This window comes from Gekko japonicus, unplaced genomic scaffold, assembly GCF_001447785.1.
Source record: "Gekko japonicus isolate JY-2015 unplaced genomic scaffold, Gekko_japonicus_V1.1 scaffold519, whole genome shotgun sequence".
In the NCBI taxonomy this organism is placed as follows: Eukaryota; Metazoa; Chordata; class Lepidosauria; order Squamata; family Gekkonidae; genus Gekko; species Gekko japonicus.
Window position 1 is genome coordinate 316,265 of NW_015168666.1, and position 23,299 is coordinate 339,563.

A 23,299-nucleotide genomic window follows, 5' to 3' on the forward strand; every position below is an offset into this window, starting at 1 on the left:
GTTTCAGTTTTGTTTTTGCATGTGGGTGGGTATTCTGTTTGTAATAATTGTTTGGATACACTATATTTTTAATATGCTAGTTGTGATAATTTCATGCCAAGTAAAAATGTCCATAGTCATATTTTATGTTCCCAAAGTAACAGAATGACAAAATTTACCTTTCCCCCCCAAAAAAACTTGGAAAAAACCGGAGTTTTTTTCCGAGCTTCAAAATTTCCGGAAATTTTACATCTCTAGACTGCGATAAAACAGGTTTTATTTCAGTAGCACCTTAGAAGACCGTCAAGAGTTTCAGGGCATAAGCGTTCGAAAGTCAAAGCTCACTTTGTCAGATATGAGTAGAAATGGACTCAGGTTGTCTGATGTGTAATCTGGTTTAGCACGTGTATTTTGATTTACATTTAGTGAACAAATTTTAAAAGTTTCTCATGTTAAGCAAGGAATTCTTGACTTGAAATATTTGATTAGGGGAAATAAATCAAGCATGTTTTAAATGTTTTATGGAAATAATTTTTATTGGAATAATTTTTCTGGAAGCGTGAAGACAATTTAAACATGCACTTCCCTTACACTGTTTTAAGGGGGGGGGAGAGAAACACTGCCATTCTAATTTAAGCACCCCCAAAGAACTATGAATAATACTCTGTGGATGTGGTCATCGGCTCATCTGGTTTAACAGAATTTAACTCTGTTACACAGAGATCTTTGGGACATTTCATGTTGCTTTGTGGTTCCATATCAAATTGATTCCAGTATTACATTAGGAGAATTAATAACTTAAAAAATGAATTTATGTATTTGTGATTGCTTCCCTCTCGTTTGCAGATTAATAAAACACGTGTATTACTGATTATCATCTGAAGAGTAATGATTGTAACTGTAAACCACCAGGCAGGGTGAATAAAAACCAGTGACTTTTAAAAAGCAATTAAAATTGGATTAAAAAAAATTTAAATAGATTTTGCTTGATAAAATGCTTTTTTGAGGAAAAATCTAACTAAATATGGCTTTTTATTTAAGGCACATTATATCCTAAATGGTTTTCATCATGAAATAAAGATTATTTTTTAATGATGTAGTATGAGACTGTATATTAACGCAACGTTTTGTAAATGAATTCTATTAATTCATTAATTAGGGCTCTCAGAAGTTTCTGTAAGATTATTTTAGGTAATTTTTATGTAGGTAACCATCACAGATACTTAATTTTGCAGCTCCCAAAACTGAGAATTTGTGTCTGCAGGGATAACATGCCAGTTCTTAATAGTAAAAATCCCCCCCCCCCCTTTGCATCTCTGTGTGTGTGTGCCCGTGCCTGGAAGTCATGGCGACCTCTGTTGACTCCTACTGGGGCATGGAGGATGTTCAGAGAAGTGGCTTGATAGCCTGCCTCTGCCTCCTGGCCCTAGTATTCTTTGTCCTATTGACCCAGTCCCCTGGCTCCTCCTTTCTTACACCCCCACCTTTGATGTGTTGCACCTTGGGAGTTGTAGTTCTCAGCTGGCCTTACTGCAACCATAGCAAAGGAAATTAGTACTACAGCTCCCAAGAGGAGATGTTAAAAGCTGAGTGTGAGGAGGCAGGGGCAAGCAGTACAAGTGAAAGTGATACTTTTTGAGAAGCAGACTCCAGAAGTCTTGTGAATGTAGCCTCATGAACTGTTAAGCAAAAGCAAAAATGTAATATGCTATATAATGTTGCTGATTTAGATAAGAAAAATGATTTATTATTATTAATGATTATTTTTCTCCTTCCAATAAAGTGCAGCTGAAAAGTTGTCCAAATATGAATGATTAACCTATTCAACTGGAAATGGTTCACCTTGCAGTGCTTTCATAATTATCTGTTACAAATGGTAACTAACCAATAATTAATTTTCTGATATAAGTATTATACAACTAACCTGAAAACTTATTCTAGAAATGAAACCTTAATCTGGGTTGTAAACATAACAGCCAGCAAGAATGAGCCTTTATGTAGAAAACCATGATGTCAATTGAGTTTTACTGACTAGTGATTTAAATCAGTGAATCTCTAGAAATGGAAAATAAAGTACTGCCTAGGGAAAATGAATCCTGGAGTCATTGGTACCATGATGACACAGTCAGTGCATTCATAGCAGGCTGCACTGAGGAGGCAGAAGGTGCAAAATAACTCCTTATCTTCACTGATGGAAGAGGGAGAAAGGGCAGTTTAGCCTTCTCTTCAGCACAGCTCTGACCTCCTTGGCCTGCTGTTGGGTGGAAGGGAATCTGACAAAGATCTGCAGTTCTTCTGCTGATATGGACAGCAGTTTGAATCTAGTGTTCTCCCCGAGAGGAGGACATCTTGCTGGGTGTTTCCCACCCCATCCTCCGGGAGTCAGGAACCAAAACTTCACTTCCTGTCCTCTTGGTGTGGGATATGCCCCCAGCTCAGGAATTCCAAAAAGCAGTAACTTGTTCAATAACTGTAAAACAATTAACAGCATAACTCGGCCCAAGTCTGGTGGAAGAAAAGCAGACGGCTCCCCACCAGCACAGCTGCATAGTCATGCGTTGGGGGCCTTGATGCCCCTCCCTGACTTATCATCCCTGGGGAAAAATGAGCTGCTTGATCTGTTGTGGAAGGGGTTGCATCTGAAGGCCTGTCTGGAAGTTCCCCATGAAGGGCGTTTTCCATTTCTGTTGCATCTGTATGAGGATCGAAAACTGTGAAAGGAAAAATCACCGGAACCCCTCCTGTCGGTTCTGCCAAGCGAACGCGGCATCATCTTCTTCTTGTCTTTTGTCTCTAGACTTTTGTCTAGGGCATTGCCAAATAGACGGTCCCCCTGGAAAGGATAGGCTGCAACAATGCCCTTGGCATGCAGATCCGCTTACCAGGCCCAAAGCCATAAGGTCCTTCTTCCCGCCACTGTGGAGGCCAGTGCACGAGATGAGAAGATCATGGCGAGTGTGGCATCTGCGGAAAAAGAAGCAACCTGGAGAAGCCTGTTTGCTCCCTTGGCCAAACGCTTGTTAGAGTCAGAGATCAGTTGGGACATCTTTTTAGACCAGGTAATGGAAGCCCTGGCCACCACTGTAGCTGTAGAAGTTGCCATAATGGCCAGAACCATGACCTCATGGCTTTGCATAAGACAAACTCAGCTTTCCTGTCTAGGCTGTCTCTTACCATGCCTGCACCAACTTCGGATAGCAGTCCTGAAGTCTGGAGTGCTGTAACTGGGGCGTCCACCAGGGGGACGTGTAAGAGCTTATCAGTGAAATTAGGCAACGCGTATGATTTCCTAATATTACCTGGGCAGCTCTTGTTAGCCATGGGCTTGGCCCATTCTTTGACTGGTTGTTTTTTCAGGAACTCGGGGAAGGGAAAAACTTTTTCAAAACCAGGGGCTCTGGAAAAATAGTCCTTGCTGCCCCTGGGTCTGGAACCACCCGCTGAGTCAGCCTCAGGCGTGCCATCAGCTTTGGGCTGAGGGATTAATTCTAGTGCAGACATTGATTTATTAAGTAAATACGAATAATCCTCAGGTTTGAAAAATCTCATGGAGGGTTCTGGAACCTCCATCTCCTCCTCCTCGTCTGAAAAGAACTCTCCCTCCTACCATTCCACAATCACACTATCTTCCTCTTGGGACATGTCCCATTGGGGGTCTGTTCTCAGGGAACAGTAATGGGTCTTTCTAGCCGCCTTAGTAGGCCATCTGGGTCTGTCTTCTTCTGGGCTCTCAAAACAGTCCTCCCTGTGAGGCCCCTGGCTGGGAAGGGCATGGGGGGGATGGACACCTATACTCCGAATAGGAACCCGTATGCAGGCTGACAAGTTCTTCCCTCAATTTCTTTAAAGAATTTAATCATCTCTGGTGTTAGTAACACATTGCCGCCGCTGTTAGGGCTACTCATGAGTAGACCCTTTGTAGGTATCTCGTCCCTGCGATCAGATAGATCCTGGACATTTGGGATCTTGAGAGATTCGTCCTTGTCATAGTCATGGCTTATGGAAGCAGCAACAGCTGCCCCGCAGCCTCCAAATCCCTCATCTTGAGTTTTGCAGTTGGCTGCCTGATCCAAGATGATGCCTGCAATGTGGTCAGCCCTGAGAGCGGGGCCGTTTTTGCGCGCCAGATTTCTTTGCTGTGGAGGAGCTCACCGCAGCCGCGGGAGCCAAGGACATGCTTTGGCTTGGCTGTGGGATCTCTGAGCCAGCAAGATCACTTTTCCAGACTTGTCCTCAGTAAAGAAGCCATCCGAGTCTCCCCTCTCAGACATGCCCCAGTTGGGGTGTCAGGGGGGAGCAGATGGGAGGAGTAAGAGAAGAGGCAGAAAGGGGGAGGAGAAGTATAGGCAATGAAAAGGTAGTAAGATAAAGGTTAGAATAGCAGCTGACTTGGCTTCTCCTGCAGTGCTACAGGAGAAGCTGGCCCCAGGATCTGCATGTGGTGGGAAGCTCTCAGTTCCTGAAGCTGCAAGAGGACCCAGCCCCAGCCAAGGTGGCCTGGAGCTCTGAGCATCCACTGCCGATTCGATATAGCTGAATATACCTGAATAAAAGCCAAAAATTTGGCTTTTATTTGGGCTCAGTTATATCGGTAGCCAGTCAGATGCTCTGATCTGTATTTGGCTTAAATAATACCTGAAAAATACCGGTAAGGTATTTTTTGGGGCTTGGTTTATGCTGAATGCACCACCCTTATTGTTGATTTAAAGGCTTATGTTGCTTGATGGCATTTCTTATGCCATTTCTTACACTTTTGAGTGAGTGAACACCAACTTTCAAATGTGCTAAATGCTAGTTAGGGTCTCTGCCACTTCAGGATCACAGGTTACTTCTGACCTGGTTTGCTAACTGCTAATATTCTAATTTCTGAAGGATCCCGATATTGTGCTTTAGTAACCTGGTTGAGGTATCTTTTTCAGTTGATTTTTACAAACATATATTAGGTCTTCTGGAAGTAGTCATTGCTTGTACTAAACACCAAAGAATGTGTATGTTGGGTTCAGGGATATTTATCAGTTCAAATAAACAAGCTTGTCCAGATAATCAGGTAGTGCACTTCTCTCATAAGTGATGAATCTTGGTATCACATTGGAGAAGTGAATGTTTAAAGGAATGTGGTAGATAACTTAAAATGATGCTGGTTTTACCACAGAAAAACATCTTCCTTACTGTTCTTATTCAATAGGCTGTAGAGTGCAACACATTTTATAATAAAGATGATGAATTTAATCACAAACTGGCAGCCGAATGGAAATTGTAGACCTCAATACTGGGAGAAAATTGCCTATAAAGCAGCTCCTGAAAGAGCAGGCTTTAAATTTATCCACCCATTTTGACATTCAGTAGAGGATAGGAATTTCAGGGTATTTGCTGGGCCTGCTTAGTTTGGATGGATGATAGTTCACTTTTCCTTTATTTAAGAACTAGGGAGAGTTTGTTAAAAGAATGACCTTGTTGCCTTGTATGTAAAGTATTCGGCAAACTGCTTTATGAGGCTTTTGAAATAATTGTGCCTCAATGCATTATTTAATATTGTTCACAAACAGGGAAACTATTCATTGACTCTCATTATTTTCTCAGTTCTTAGTTGCAGGACAGATGCAATTTAAAGAAAGATTCAAAAATATCATGAAGTTTGCAAAATAATCTTGTAAGGTATCTAGGGCTTTATTTAAACAAGAGTGTACATGTTTATCTGATGGGTGAAACAGACAAGCCTGCTGGACAGATTTTTAACACCTCTGATATTTTAGCATTTGCTTGGGTAAGCACTTCAGGAGGAGGATCGGGAGGTACCACTGTTGAGGGGCTGGTGGTCAGAGGACGGTGTGGTGGGAGAAGACAGGACAGGTAAGAGGAAGACAGGATTGGAAGATTGTGCTCATCTGTTTTTCTGGTCCTTCTCTCAGCCAAAGGAACAGTGCGTGTCCTGTTGATCACCCACAAGCTTAAAAGTGCTGCTGCTGAGTGCAGAGTTAGTTCAGAACAAAGTATCCCTCATCCAGAATATTGGGTGGGGAGGCCAACCTAGTACGTATTATAGAGACCTGGATGGTGAAGGGGGATGGGTGGTTGTTTTCCAGCGTTACCGTGCAAACTTCCTTGTGCAGCATCAGCCTAGGCTTGGTGGGCGCTGTTGTGGTCTGTTTGGCCTCTGTTGCACTTTCTAGGTGATTTGTGAGCCAGAGCCCTAGTTTTGAGTGTGTGTGCATAATACTGGAGAGTTGAGACAGGAGAGGGATTCTGTTGGTATACTGCCTACCCCTCTGCCCACCAGTCTCCCTGCCTGAGCCGACAGAGGCAGTCTTGGACTTGATGCTGAGGACCCCAAGGTTTGTTTTCTTTTTGGACTTCATTGTTCATGTCAAGGCTGCCCTGACAGGAGAAGCTCAGGACATCGTGGCTGCCATGACAGCCATGCAACTGTCCCTGAACATTCTGGTACCAGTATAAGAACATGAGAGAAGCCATGTTTGATCAGGCGGCCTTCGCAGGGCTATTTTTGTAGCAGGTATTCATTTGCATATTAAGCGACACACCCCTAATGTAGCCAATCCTCCAAGAGCTTACAGTAGCTCCTGTAAGAAGAGCTCTGTAAGATCTTGGAGGATTGGCTACATTAGGGGTGTGTGGCCTAATATGCAAAGGAGTACCTGCTACAAAAAGAGCCCTGAGTCACTCAGTGGCCAATTTCAGGTGCCATCAGGAGGTCCACCAGTGGGGCCAGAACTCCAGAAGCCTTCCCACAGTTGCCCCCCAAGCACCAAGAATGCAGAGCATCACTGCTCCAGGCATAGTGTTTAATCTACACGCTGTGGCTAATAGCTACTCATGGACCTCTGCTCCATATGTTTATCCAATCCCCTCTTGAAGCTGTGTATGCTTTAGCTGCCACCACCTCCTATGGGAGTGAATTTCACGTGTTAATTACTCTTTGGGTGAAGAAGTACTTCGTTTTATCTGTTGTAAGCCCACTGCTCATTAATTTCATTGAGTGCCCACCAGTTCTTGTATTGTGAGAAAGGGAGAAGAGTACTTCTTTCTCCACCCTCTCTGTCCCATGCATAATTTTGTAAACTTCTATCATGTCAGCTCTCAGTCAACGGTTTTTCAAGCCAAAGAGCCTAACTTATTTAACCTTTCTTCACAGGGAAGGTATTCCATCCCCTTAATAATTTTAGTTGCCCTTTTCTGCACCATATACGTAGGTCATATTTGACTTGGTATTCTCTGGGAAAAAGGTACATGGCTTGGTAATGGGGGAATTTTCCACTTTGTTCTTGTCAACCCAGAAAACCTGCAAGCCTGCTGTGATTCCTTTGCGGAGCATTTTGCAGATAAAATTGCATAAATCTGCTGCCACAGTTGGATTGGTTCAGTCTTAAGATGCCATTGAAGTGCAGTTTGGTTTTAATTGTACAAATGACTTTCTGTTGAAGAGGTCTGATGAAGCAGGCAGGGTGTTTTGAAGTGTGTGGCCTGCCACATCCAGTCTTGCCCTTTGCCCATCATAGCTAATAGTATCATGCTGGGTTGGTTGACTGGGTTCAGTAGTTAATAAATGCTTCTCTCACCACTTTGAAAGAGGCAGGCTGTGAGATGGTTGTAAGACCCTTCCTGAACAAGGCATCCCTGGACCCAAATGACATAAACAACTACCGCCCAGCGGGTAATATTCCATTCATGGGCAAAGTGTTTGAGCAGGGTGGTGGCTGCACAGCTTCAGGCAGTCTTGGAGGACATGGATTATCTAGACCCATTTCAGTCTGGATTCCAGCCTGGTTTTGGCAGTGGAAATATGCTGTAGACATATAGAACATATCTCAGGGAAATAATTATTAAGTAAAAAAGAATGATTTTGGTAAGAATATGGTATAATGTGTTTGGGGATGATATTTAATATAAGAATTCAGAGTATTTCATTGTTACAAATTATATTATTTGATACACAAATGAGGTGATAGTCATACCTGTTGTGACTGCACAAGACAGTTTCTGTCCACATAATACTTTGTTTTGTTGACTACAAACCTTGATTTCTAATTTCAACTTCTACTTTTTTTCTGCATCTCAGAAAGCAAAAATTAAGATACAGGTGCTAAGGGAGAATAGGGTGCAGCAATTTGTAGCTCTTGTTGAGCATATCTGCAATTATGCTTGTAGAAAACAAAGGTGTTTATACTTTTAAGTTCCATTAATATGACAAATAGTACAATTTTATATACAAAGTTGTTAATGATGTGTTTTAAACAAACAGTTAAATACGTTTTTATGTTTGATAGGAACTATTGCATATATTTCAGTCTTTCCCAACATTTATCTTTTTCAATCAGCCCCCCCTCCTCACAACATCAAATTTCCAGAAATTTTACATATCTGATTTTCTCTGAGGGATTCCAGGTTATTTCAGATACATGTGCTTTTGCTGACTTTATTGTCATTGTTCACAAATTGAGGTATTTCTCTCTGTTCATTTCCCAGCCTTCTCTAAGGAGCTCAGGGTGACACATAAGATCCCTCTCAGCCCCTGGGTTTATCTCATCAAGAATCCTGTAAGGCAAGATAGTCTGAGAGTAAGTAGTTTATGATCATCCAGTAAGCTTCATCAGAGTAGGGATTTGAATGTCTCTCTTTACCAGTTTGTTGGAGTCTTAGTTCTGTTTCTTAACTCTTTTATTTGTATGCTAATTTGCTGCTATTCACAGGTTTTACTAACTGCTTTTAATCCAATCTTAGCTATCCTTATTGCACGGTTACTTATGTATCTTGACTTCAAATATCCCTTCCTGGCAAGTAACCATCCCCCTGTATCTAAGACTTGAGGAAGTCTGTTTCAGTGTATTTGAAGAAGTGTGCATGCACATGAAAGCGTATACCCAGAATTAAACTTTGGTCTTAAAGGTGCCACTGGTCTCAAACTTTGTTCTGTTATTCATTGTATCACTCTGATGCTGTCTAGAGATCTCATACGATCTTCATCGTGGTCCCTGTGCAGTCCCACACTTGGGTTTTGACCTGCCCACGAAGACCTGGAAGAGCTAGCCTCAGACAATTTTTGGCGGGCTTTTCTCCTCCGCTCTGGGGAGCAGGCTGCTACTGCGCATGCCTGGAGCTGAGGAGAAACCCTGCCCCCGCTCAGTTTCTTCTGTTCCGCTGCCGCGTTCAGACCTCGTTGCTCTTCACTCCTCTGGTTTACCTCAGCTGTCTCATTTCTTTTACCTATCATCTTTACCGTCGTTTTGTCTTCTTTGTCTAAAAAAAGAAGAAGATATATTCGTTTGTTGTTGTCTGTGGAAATTCTCCATCTCCCCCCCCCCACATCCTGGCGGACTCGAAGAAGAAAATCACCTTTTTAAAAAGGTGCCGGGGCTGTGGAGTGAAATTACCGTCGACGGACGACCACTCTCTCTTCCTGTTTTGCCTAGGAGAAGGCCATCGAGTTGCTACTTGTGCTCACTGCAGTAACTTTAGCACTCAAGCCCGTAAAAATCGCGCTGCTCGCCTCAGGAGTAATCTCTTGGCGGCCTCCCTCCACCCGCAAATGTCGCAGGCCTCACAACTCGTGCCTCGCCGCCTCCCTCACAACCGAAGGGAGATTTGGCTCAGTCGGTGGCTACCCCTGGGCAGAAGCATAAGTCCGACAAAAAGGGAAAGTCATCCCAAAAATCGACTATCTCTGCTGTCTCCGATAAAGTCAAACGTAAGTCCGAGAAGGAGGCAAAGAGATTGTCAGAATCGTCCTCTGACCCTCCGAGATCGAAAAAGTCCAAACAGTCTTCCTCAGCCGACATCTCCACACCGACGGTTGCTTCGGCACAGATGGCGGTACCGGCAGGGCAGTCGGATTCGTCAGATCTACAATCCGATGAGGCTCGACTTTGACTGCTCTGTGCCCAGCCGGCTGACGTGCATCATGCTCAGGTCGTGATGACCCCTTCCTGTTCGCCATCAGCTTATAGCCAACCACCTTCTGATCTCCTCGACTCCGAGGAGCCTCGGGATCTAACCTTTCGAGATCGTGAGGACTGGTTCTCGTCGGTTGTACTGACTGCCTCACCTCAACGTTCTTGAAGTCGTTCACATGGGCCTTCCTCCCACTATCGGCCAACACCCTACCGTCAACACCGATACTCCTTGGATTCGATATCTCCGTCACCTCGTACATACGAAAGGCACTACTATGCCTCCAGATGACATTCTTGCTCACAATCTCGATCCCCAATGACATATCACTACTCGGAGAGTCGAGGAAGTCACCAGGACCAGGATAACCCTCAAGATACGGGCCTTCTCATGGCACAACGCTCATCTCACACTACCAAACCGGCCCCATCAGCAGCCTTAGGGGTCCCTCCTCCCTTGGACTCGGCTCCTGTGCAACCTTTGGAACCTCCTATCTACATGCCAGACGACCTCTCCAAACACCTTGAGTTCCCATTAGGTTTGTCCAACCACGACTCTGAGCACTCAGATTCGGATCGTGAAGACCCCGTACCAACCCTTCCGGATTCAGATTTGGGACAGTTAGATTCCCTCTCGCCATCGGACAGTCCTAAATCATACTTGCAACTCCTCACTTGTCTGTGCCAAGCACTACAGGTCAAATTGAACGGATCTTGGCCACAAGCTAGTACAGGCTGACCTCCCTTCCGGAGCCTTACTGCCCATGCTTCCAGTTCACTTAGAAACTTTGAAAAAGGCTTGGGATACACCTGCTACCATTCCTTGAGCTCCTAGGCATTTTGACTCCCTGTATAAGATTCAACCGTGTGATGCCAAGTTTCTTGTCTCACATCCACCATTGAACTCTCTTATCATACACTTGGCGTCTAAAGCCAAACAAGCCAAACACCCGGCACCGCCTGACTGGGAAGGCAGAAAAATTGACACCCTAGCTAGAAATTTTTTTCTCCCTTACCACGACCGTGTCCAAACTTCGCAACTATCTGGCCTACTTCTCAGCTTACTCCTATCATCTAGCGAACCAATTCAGGCCATTACTTTCGGAACTGCCTGAACCCTCGCAGATAGTAGCCTCTTCCATTGTCGAAGAATTGGCCTTGTTGTCCCATCAGCAAATCAACACTGTGCATCATGTGGTCGCATTCTCCTCCAGAGTTCTGGCCTCCTCCATAGTGCTTCGCATGTGGCTCCGATCTGGCCACCTCCATAGTGCTTCGCCGCCACATGTGGCTCCGGACGGCCCCCCTCCAAGATGATGTCAAGGCTAAATGGTCGCATTCTCCTCCAGAGTTCTGGCCTCCTCCATAGTGCTTCGCATGTGGCTCCGGACAGCCCCCCTCCAAGATGATGTCAAGGCTAAAATAGAAGATTTACCATTTGATGGAGAAAGTGTATTTTATTCCACCACTGATCAGTATCTCTCCTCGGTGGATGACAGCAGAAAGTGTGCCAAACGCCTCGGCATCATGCCTACCTCCTTTCCACTGAAATTTAAACCTCGTACCTGGACACCGAGGCCTACCCGGCGTCAACTATCTCCCCATTCGAATGACTCCTGGAGACGGAAGAAGCCCTACTCCAGATCCTCCTTTCAATCTAAGAACGAGAATCAACAGCCTAAACGATCTGTCCAAGCAGTTCTTCTTGTCACCCCTGGTCCGTCCACCATAACTTGCGGATGGGGCACCAGACTTCGTCCCTTTCTCCCCGCTTGGCAACTGGTTACAACAGACTCTTGGGTCATCACCATAATTCGCATGGGATACGTGATAGAATTTCTTCACTCGCCTCATATACCTCACTTCCATCATACCCCTCTGAACCAACTGCTGTTTTTTCCTATGGGCATCTGGCTCTATTCTTGTCCCATTTTCACGGTAAATGATCCAATCTGACTGGTCTGCTTTTCATTCCTGAATGAGGGAATAGGCTTATACAAGTAATTTATAGGGAGAAAGAGGTTTTCCCCCAGCTAAACTCCCCACTCAAAGGCCATCAGCACCTATTTCTTGAGATGACACAGTAGTTCATATTGGTTTGTTGTAAGAGTACCCTGTGGAATGATATTAGTTAGGTAATTCATGCAGGCGTCCTTGTTCAGTTTGGTCCACAAAAAGGCTAAAACTTGTGAGGGAGAAGAGGGTATAGGGAATCTTGTCTTAATGTTTCAGTTGCTGATCCAGGAACATAAACTCCAGACTTATAGCTGTGCATGTTATGAAATTTCCTTTCTGTTTTTCTTTTAAAACAGATTTTTGGGAGAACTGATAAAATATACAATATTTCTTTTTCTAAGCTTACATGGAAAATACACAACAGGTTATGTTTTAAATTGTGTAATGAATATAACATTTAAAAGTGTAAATGTAATTGTAATTGTTTCATTAAAAGTTAAAAAATACAGCTGCTGATAGAGTAGCAAGTTGCTGTTTCCAGCTAGCATATCTTTTTGCTGTCTGGGAAACGGTGAAAAAAATTGAACCCATCAGCACTGTAGGAAACAAAAGGAAGGTTTATTTTCTGAACTTTGAAACAGTCTGGATTTCATACTGTGTCAGCGTTATCCAGAAACAGAGAACTTGCATTTTGGAAGTGGTCAGGAAAAAATAATCCTTTTAAAGGTGGAAACAGGCTGCAGTGAGAGGGGGAGGTGAGAAAGTAATGTACAATGGATGGAAGTCCTATCACTAGTGGAAATGCTACGCTAGATCCAAGCCATAGTGTGCATTTTTTTGGTCTACTGTCACATTACAGAACAAAGTTTGAGTCCAGTGGCATCTTCAACATTGAGAACTAAAGGGCAGCTATAGCAGTATATTGAACGTCTTAAAAATTCACTTGTTCAAAAGAGAAAATATTTCATCAGGGTAATTCCAATTTTCTGTGGAACAAAACGTTTTTAAAAGTCCTAAAAATGGAAACTTCATTTGTTTTTGCACAATTTTAGGATTTTTATAATTTCAAATTTCCAGACCAAGCATGAAAAATATTGCTTCCTGAATATATTAGGCTATACTGAGACCATCAGAACAAGGCCAGAAAACCCTTCATAAATAAAGATAGACTATTAAATTGTAAGAGTTCATAGAGGCTTCTTCATATTTTATTATCAAAATATTCATATCTTTATGTTTCTTTTTTATCGAGTTGTTAAAAGGAGACCGTAGTCCAAAAATCTTCTTCCATTTGCCCTCTTAGCATCAAAGTCAATTTATCCATTTCCATACTTTCCATAATCTTCACTATTATGTCTTCTTCTGAAGGTATTGTTAGAAGTTTCCAAAGGATTGTAAATAAGATTCTAGCTGCTGTTACTACATGGATTATAAAAATATCTTTAATTTTTGTCAAAATCATCTGGTATGCAATTCAGTAAAAATAATTCTGGTTGAAAAGGTATTGAAATCTACAGAACTGTCTGTATAAATGTATGCACCATAACCCAGAATTTACGTGCAATTTCACATGTCCACCACATCTGGTAAAATGTACCGACATGCTTTTTACACTTCCAGCAACTATTTGGCATGTTTTATACATTTTAGCTCATCTATCTGTTGTTTAATACCATCTATAAAACATCTTATACAAATTATCTTTAAATGCTACTGATTCAGTCACTTTCACTTTCCACAGTTTACTCCAGTGTGCATGATCAATATTATAACCTAGATTTTGCATCCATTTAATCATGCAATCTTTAACCACTTCATCTTCCATTTTCATTAAAATACATACATTTTCTTAACTTATCATTAGATGTACATAACAATTTTTAAATGCATATTGTTCTGAGTAAAAACCAGATTTTCTATCTTTAACATATGCAGATTCTGTTTAAGCCCTTGCCCACCAATCTAGATTAACACCCTTGCCTTGTTAGTTCTTCCTGTATTTTTAGGGATCCTTTATTATCTAAAATATCTTCATATCTAAGTATTTTGTCTTGTGAAATTAGGTTTGGTTGTGAAAAAGCTTCAAGAGGTGAGACCCATTTTGGGATTTTAGAATAAACCAATGGTGAAATCTTTTCCCGAGATGATAGTAAAGATTTTCTTATCAGAGGATTTTTAAAATATTTATGTCCAGCTGCCTTCCTATACCAAACAAATGCATGCCAACCTATCTTCTAGAGCTAAAAGTCTTTGGTTTTCAAGCAAAATCCAATCTCTCATCCAGACCAGTCAAGACACTCTATAATATGTCCTCCAATCTGGTAGGGCAAAACCAGCATTTTCTTTAAAATCTTGCAATACTTTCAATTTAAATTCTCTGTCCTTAAAGTCAGTAAGATTCTGTGATCCTGCAGCTGTGTAAAGGGAAACTATTTCATATTTTAATGCTTCTAAATTTAACAAATAATTTTCAGATTCCTAATCTGAATTTTGTTATCTAGTTCTTCTGATAGTATCTTGCAAAGTGATGTGATGTAGAGTTACTCCAGCCTAAACCTCTCAAGATTAGTGGATTTAGACAGAAGTAACTTTGTATAAGAGTGCACAGTTAGATATTTTTCTCCACATTGTGCCTATTCCCAGATTATGACAAACAGAAGTTCTTTGCTAAGATGTTACCTTGGTTGTGCTATATATAACCCCTGCACAATTGAACAATTTTCCAGAAGGTCTGCCTATACTGGGAAAACATTACCAGATCTTCTCCACGTTGACTTCTGCTGCTGCTGAAGAAAACAAATTCAGCCACCTGTGTCCTAATAAGAGATTATTTTGCTATTGTTGTTTCTTCCCTCTGAAGGGAGAAAACAAAAATAAATCTGATAAAATGACCTAATTTTTTCTTTGAAACTTATCAGGTGAAGGGAGCCAAAGCCATATCAGTGTCACTTCATAAAAAGCAGTGTGCATACCAGTGTGGGATGCGTTCAACAGATTTTAGCAGTGTAATTGTTAAGTGTTCCTGTTTTCTGAACTGTAGGAATTCCAGCTACAAGGTGAAACTAGTGACTTTGAGAATGTCATAGCAGCGGGACAACATTTTAGAACAGATAAGGTCGGGATGGTGGTTTAAATACTATTAACAAGCATGTTACAAGCTGTACTTCTAAACCAAGGAGGTCCACATCAGAAAGGACAGTGCTACAGTTGTGATGAAAACTTGCAAAACTGCTACAAACCAGAAGTGCAGAAATCATTTGGTATGCTCTCTGGGAAAAGCCCTGACTTGGATAGCCCAGGCTTGCCTGATCTAATCACATCTCAGAAGCTAAGCTAAGGCTGCGGTCACACGGAACAGAAGCCACACAAGTGAGACGGAAAACAGGCGGAGTTTCTGGGCGCGATCTCACCAGCACATCTGGGAAGCGTAGCACTCCCGTGGCACAACCGAGGCTTCCAGCCGAAACTGTGTGGCAAAAAACTAGTACCTCGGAGGTACTAGTTTCCGGAAACTGCGGGGCAAGGGCGGGCGTCTGATCGCGTTTCCGGTGGCATCCGGCGCCCGCCCATGTCCCCTTGCAAATAAGGTGTGTTTTTTTGTCCACATCTCTGTGGATGCGCACACGCACCCAACGGAGCATGCGCAGTCGTCGTGTACACACGCAAAACAAACAGTTTGCCGTGGCGCGCACTTCTTCGTTGCGCGCTGGCTTGTCCTGTGATCAGCACCTCTCCCTTGCCATGGAACCTCCACGGTACCTCCACAGGACCTCCACGGGAGGTCTGATCGAGTAACTGCGCAGTAGTTTGCCCCAGGGCAAACAGCCACGCTTCTCCCCCGCAGTTTCCTGCCCGTGTGACCGGGGCCAAGGATTCCTTTAAACAGTGGAAAGCTAGTCTCAGTGAGGTTGATAAAAGGGAACACAGGCTGTGGCAAATAAAATGCAAGTCTGTGATCAGGGAGGGGAAAAGGGAATATGAGGAAACCGTGAATTGGCTGTTCCTTGATGCCCCACCCCCCAAAAAAAAACCCTGACATTGCCCTGGTTTAGGAGAACTTTTGTCTGGAATCTTGGGGGTAAATGAGTAAATATATGGTATTGATGCCTGAGAGAACTCTTGTTTGGAAGCACTGTTTGATGTGTAAAATGTGTAAAATTTTCTAGACTTGTAAGCTAAGCAGGCATATAGCTATATATATATACGTACTAAACATACATACAAACATAAATACAAAAACCATAATTCGAATTGCTTATTTCAACAAAGTATTCCAGCAAAATTTTTTACCTATTAAAGGTTTCCATATCTGAATTACCCTTTAAACTATAATTCCATGCATATTTCTCATAATTCAAAAATACATGCCTACCCAAAATATAAGTGTTCTCAGACTAACATTGTATTTCTACTACAATTCTCTATCAATTTTTCCTCTCCTGGTTCGATAAGAGCACCTCAGCCATAACCATCTGTCTATCTACCCAAAATAAGTTTCCCACCTTTTCAAAGCCCTAAACAGATCTGTGACCTTATTTTCTGATCTCATTTAAATATTTATTTTATGAACTATTATCTAGCCAATCTCTCTTTTCTTGCCCACATATTTAGTGATATTATTCTTAGGTATCCCTTAACATAGCACAACACCCTAAAAAATATAAATTTTTCAGCATCTTATCATTGCCTTAACTGTCAAAACTTATATAATACTCTTATTTTCTCAACTCGTTTTAGAAGATATCCAGGCACAACAGTAACCAAAAATCAGATATACAAAATAGTCTATAATCAGATATTAGTTAACTTTACCTCCCATTCCATTTTCTGAGAGTAAAAAACTATAAATGAACTACCTCGATACTTCTTATAGTATTTTAGTTTATTTATATGCCCCCACATATGCCCCCAAGAGCACTACGGTCTGGGACTCAGAACCTGCTGGATGTGCCGGGTCTCCGGGTTATCAAACTGGTGACGACCAGGAACAGGGCATTTTCGGTGGCGGCTCCTATCTGGTGGAACGAGCTCCCAGAGGAGATCAGGGATAACTCAAAACAGCTTAATCTAGTACAATCCTTTCCACCATATAATGCAATCCACATTTCATTCAATAATCATATATTAGTTAACTTTACCTCTCATTCCATTTTCTGAAAGTAAAAAATTATAGATAAACTACCCCGATCCTTCTTATAATATTTTAGTTTCTTTATGTTATAATAACAGAATAATCCCTTTAGGGAACAAAAGAGACAAAATTTTTGCAGTTACACAGAAATATATAAACAGTAAGTTGCATAGAGGTTGTCTATCAAAAAATTCTTATTGTCATTCCAAAATAACTCAAAACATCTTAATCTAGTACAATCCTTTCCACCATATAATGCAATCCACATTTCATTCATAAAATAGACTTTAACAGTTATACTGCCCCATGATATACTTAACAGCCCTGTTTCCTGAAGCATCTTCTTCTTGATAATTGTGTCTAAATGTCTCTCCCCTTTATACTTATGATATTCTGCTGCTTTTCCTGCGTAATCTGTCCTGTCACAAGTGCTTTGCTGTCTTTGGTACTCTTCTTTGCTGAGTGCCTTTCTCCTTTTTTTGTCAATTTTTTAGCTTCTGCATAAAGTTGCTTTAGAGTATTCCCGTCTATGAGTCCTACTGTCTTGGATCGCTTTGCAAAGTACTTTACACTGCTTTTTGCCTGTAAGCATTTCTTTTTCTCCTCCATAGGTATGTGAGAAATGAAAAAAGGGACTTCTGACAAAGAAAATCTTGAATACCTTGCTTTAAACTGTAGTAGAAAAATATTGCTTGAAATCAATTTAATGCTTATTATGAAACCAGACAATAAGCCTGCACAAACAACCCAAAATTGAGAATAGGGATTTCTGGTGCTTGGCTACATATAAAAATGTGGTATCTGAACCTAAATGCTTGAGCAGGCTGGCTTGCTATAAGAAAGAGGAGACCCTCTGGAGGGAAAAGTTGACTGTTGGCTGGGGTGGGGTAACTTTTAGGCCACAAGATATGCTATCTCAGCATATTACCGGATTCGCTTCAAGGTGCTGGTTTTGACCTTTAAAGCCCTATATGGTCAGGGGCCTGTCTATTTGAGGGACCGCCTTTCCCCATATGTACACCAGAGAGCACTGAGGTCAGGAACACAGAATCGCCTGACCTTTCCTGGCCTGAGAGACATAAAATTGGGTGCTACTTAGAGCCAGGGCCTTCTCAGTGGCGACTCCAAAACGGAGCTCCTCCACCAGGCCTTCGATTAGGAGCGGCCACTGGTGAGGGGGCCACTGGAGACAGCGCCACAGATGTCGGTGCCACCAGAACACATCTTGGACCACATAAAACAGCAGTTGGTTATTGCCTTTGTTTGTATAATGTATGCCGCCTGCTTCATTGCCATTATTACTAGTACTACCTAGTGATTATGTAGTCCTAATTTATTAATGTATTTTAATGTATTTATTAGTGTTTTAAATGTTGTTGGCCGCCTTGAGCCAGTCCTGTGGCTAGGTGGGATACAAATTGAAATCATGAATATAATAAGTTTTTAACATACTCAAAGTCTAATAGATTATAGCATTTTTATTGCATGCTAATATTTTCTCTTTGTGTACTTTAAGTAAAGGTAACAGCTTGCTAAAGACCCTTTCAGTATTCTGGATGGCATCTTCAGACATGCACAAAGCTCTAAATGAAATTGCAGAAAGCCATATATTGAGAGCAGTGTTGTGTGTGTCACAAGAAATACAGCATTAATGTAATAAATCACAGAAGTACACTTTTGTGACTTTGTTTTACAGTATTTTATAACATTTCAGTAGAAATTTTATTGGGATTTTGTCAGCTAAGGCTGCCATGTTGTGGAATGTGTGGGTTGCTCTCCCTCTCCCTCCCTCCTCCCATCTTCCATTCCTTTCGCCTGCACGCTGTTATCTGTCTGGTGTCCTTGAAGGCTTTACTCGGCCAGCTCCTAGCTGGGGATATAACCATTGCTTTATGCCTGCATCTTCAGGTGCTTGCCTATTGACTTTATTGCACTCAGGGGGTCATGTTTGAAGGGGGTATATCTATAGATTCAACTTGTTTGCCCGCCATTCCTGACACAAGTGTTCATGGTGTCCTAAGTACTAGTCCTCAATAAACTGAAACAAAAACAAAAGTGGAACTACAAGAACTGGTACAATGTGAAGTAGTTAAAAAAACAAAATACCTTGGAATTGAATTAACGGCAAAAAATATAGACCTATATAAGAATAATTATGAGAAATTATGGATTAAGCTGACTCAAGACTTTAAGAAATGGGAGAAAATGAACTTATCACTGATGGGAAGAATATCAGTTATAAAAATGAATGTCCTACCACGTTTGATGTTCCTGTTCCAAACAATACCAATTCTGCATAAAACGGATTTGTTGGCCAAGTGGCAACAAGAGTTGTCAAAATTTGTTTGGGCAGGCAAGAAACCAAGGATCAAAATGAAAATACTTTGTGATGCCAAAGAAAGAGGAGGTCTACAAATGCCAAATCTTAGACTATATTATGAAGCGGTTTGTCTAACATGGATGGATCAATGGGTGAAGCTTGAAAATGACAGATTGTTGGGGTTGGAAGGGCATGATTGTAGATTTGGCTGGCATGCATATTTATGGTATGACAAGATAAAAATGGACAGTTTTTTTAAACTTCACTTGGTGAGAAAAGCTTTGTATATGGTATGGACAAGATATAAGAAGTACCAGAGTGACTTAAGACCATTGTGGATTGTACCAGTAGAAGTGTTGATATCTTACTCAAGACAGCGAGGTAGAGACTGGTTGCCATATAGAGATTTAATTAAAAAAGAGGGAACAGAGTGGGTAATGAAAAAGCAGAATGAAATTGAATATGAATATGAGTGGTTGAAATATATGCAGATTTATGATCTTTTTAGATCTGACAAAAAAAACTATGGTTTTAGAGAGGAAAAAAATGAAATTGAAAAGGTTTGGGAGAGTGGAGGAGGAAAAAATATTTCTAAAATGTATAAGGTGTTGTTAAAATGGTATACTGAAGATGAAACTGTTAAAGAACAAATGTTAAAATGGGCTATTAATATGAATAAGGAAGTAGATATGGAAACTTGGGAATATTTGTGGAAAAACTCTATTAAGATCTCGACATGTACTAATGTTAAAGAAAATTGTTATAAGATGATGTATAGGTGGTACATGACACCTAAGAAGATTGCAAATATGAATCAAAATATGTCAAACAAATGCTGGAAATGTAAGAGGCATGAGGGCTCATTTTATCATATGTGGTGGACTTGTGAGAAAGCTGTAGACTTTTGGACAAAAGTCCACAATGAAATGCAAAAAATACTGAAATGTTCTTTTAAAAAAGCACCGGAAATTCTGCTTTTGGGACTTAAAATGGAAGAAGTCAATACGACTAAAAAAACTTTACTTCCCTCCTCCCATCTTCCATTCCTTTCGCCTGCACGCTGTTATCTGTCTGGTGTCCTTGAAGGCTTTACTCGGCCAGCTCCTAGCTGGGGATATAACCATTGCTTTATGCCTGCATCTTCAGGTGCTTGCCTATTGACTTTATTGCACTCAGGGGGTCATGTTTGAAGGGGGTATATCTATAGATTCAACTTGTTTGCCCGCCATTCCTGACACAAGTGTTCATGGTGTCCTAAGTACTAGTCCTCAATAAACTGAAACGTCTGAAGGAACGTTGTTGAGTGGCTTGATTGGGAAGCCTGACAGATTTCCACTCATAGGTAAAACCAGAGTCTTGTGACACATTAAAAACCAAGAACGTTCCTACAGCATAAGTTTTTATGAGCTGGAGCCCACTCATCAGATGCATAAAGTGCTTTTTGATAGATTTATCTGTATGTAAGAATACAAGCAAGAGGCAAATGGGGTATGGGAATTACAAAGGGAAGCCAGAAGGCCCAGCGTTCTAAGGCATAGATTTGTTATGTTACATTTCAGAATATGAATGAAAGCTAGATGCAATCAAAAGAATAAACAATCTGGTTGAAGTACATGTGATCACTTCCAACTGTTGATGAAAGGTTATGCAACAATAAATTTGTTCAACTTTAGAGTGCCACAAGACTTTGCTCCTTTGGCTGCAGCAAATTAATGGGCTGTTCCTTTAGAGTTTGTCATGTCAGGAGTGACTGCAAGTTGCATACTCTTTCTGTCCTTCCTTTGTAGATGGCAGCTGGCTGAAAACATCAGTAATGCAACTTGCTGATTTAGGATCTTAGCTGTCAAAATAGCGCAGTGACACCTGTTTACTTTAGCAATTTTTGCACTCTTGGCTCCTCCTTTAAAAAAAGTAAAAAGTGCTGTTGGAGTAGGATATACTTTTAAAAGGACAAGTTCTCCCTCTGAGATGGAAGACATCTTGATTGAGGGTGATTCCCACCATTTGATTAAGGGAGGCAGGAAGTAATTTTTCATCTTCCTGTCTCTCGTGTGGGAGTCACTGTCTCCAGTTTGTTTTCTTCCTCAGAAGGGAGAGCCGCATCAGAGATGGGCTCCAGCTTTGCCTTTACCTTTCATCTCTTATTTCCTCTTTTTTAAAAAACCTTTCTCGTATTTTAAACCTGAAAGCTTATTCTCCTTCTCCTCTCCTTCCACCTTCTAAAATCCCCCCCAATTTCTTGAAAGGGAAAGCAGGAAACTGCCGATCTACAGAGAAACACTTTGCAAGCAGCAAGTGCATGGAAGCCAATTTTTGAAAATGGTATGAAGGAGTGATGAAGACCAATCCTTCACATAGGGGAGGCCAATCCTTCACTAAAGGAGAGCGCAAAGGAGACTGCCAAGGACGGCATGGCTCTAATGTGGTCCACCTTTGTGGCCATGGCCGGACCCCTTGGTACTGAAGAAAAAGTGTGCGAAACAGCAATTGGCTCCTTTCATGGTAGAGAGACCAGCTCTAATAATTGTAAGGCCCTTGGGCTCAGTTCAGTGTCCTCCTGATTTGTTGAATTTTCTCAAGCAAGTGATGAGGGAGGAATTGAGGGATTTTAGGCATTGCCCTCTCCCAGCTCCCCCAGGGGCCATAGAAAATCTGGATCCCCCCTGCAGACAACGTAGCTCATCCTCCTCTTCCTCCCCCCAGGGCACAGGTAGGCCTAGCAGGCACAAGCCACTTCATGATCAGCTCTAAGAGAGTCAGTGCTCTGAAGAAAAGGCAGTATTTGACCAATGATACGGGGTCAGATTCTACATCTGACCCATAGTTGGTGGAAAGAGAAGAAGGAGAGTTCTTATCTGACAAGCAAGATGAGGAGATTATGGAGATCCCAGAATGATTTAATCCCTTTTTTCAGGCCAAGGACTACCAGTACTTACTCCCCAAGGCTCTGATTGCCATAGATACACAGGAACCTGCAGAGAAGGAGGTCATGTCCAATCCCCTTAACACAAAACAGAAATCTAGACTCAAAGAGAACAGGGAGTTCTTCCTCAGGTCAGATCCCCCAGAAAGTGTAGTCCCATTCCCAGAATAGTTTGAGAGACAGCTGAAATTGGAATGGGTTTAACTCCCTGGCAAACAATGTCTAAGAAATTTCTCAAGAAATTGTATGCCATTCTTTCATTTGTCAGTGAGTTTTTGCAGGTTCCGCTGGTAGATGCCCCTGTTGCAGCACTTCAGTCCTCAGGCCTTTTAACAGAAGATGTACAAGGTAATATCCAGGATCCTCTAGACAAGAAGGCAGATTTCGCCTTGAGAAAAGCTCATGAAGCCACGGCAATGGTGATCAAGGTCTTCACAGCCAAATCCATTATTTCTAGAGCTGCCATAATCTGGAAGATGTTAAAGGTAGTACTGGAGTCCAATAATCACCTGAAGGAAGGATCATCTAGAGTTCTTAAGGCAGTCTCTTTCGCAGCAGATACTACTCTAGATTCCCTCACATTTACTTACTACTCTGTATTCCTTCACATTTACTTCAGCAGCCTCTGCAAGCGTGGCCAATTGATTTTCACTCTGCCATAATCATCGCCAGTTCTTTCCAGGGAGACTGACTCTTCGGTAATCACCTAGACAAAATCTTAGTGGAGACATAACAAAAAAGCCATGCCTTGAACCTTGAGACATATGGACAGGCCAAGGATTACCAGTGGATTACAGGCCAAGTTCAGTGGAACTTCCTTTTGTTCCCAACATGTCTTATCTAGATATAAACAAGACCAGCAAAGATCCAACAGGAACCAGCCAAGATCTTGTACACCACTTTTGAGTGCTTTTGGGTAGGCGAAAAGGCTGATTAAAAAATTGTAAATAAAATAAATGTAAGAAGCTATGATTTGTCGTTACATGAACTAGATTTGGGGTACCCTTCTCCAATTGTACATGACTTGGTAATCAAACATTGCTTTTGGGGAAAAGGATAGTTGTTTTCTTAGAACTTCAATCTCCCTC

The 23,299-nt window shown here is 41.7% G+C and overlaps 1 protein-coding gene across 7 annotated transcripts in view; it reads left to right on the top strand.

Annotated features, from left to right (window-relative positions):
- Positions 1–23,299, top strand: part of QKI (QKI, KH domain containing, RNA binding) — a 205,098-nt gene that overhangs the window by 26,294 nt on the left and 155,505 nt on the right. The gene's annotated exons all lie outside the window — the stretch shown is intronic.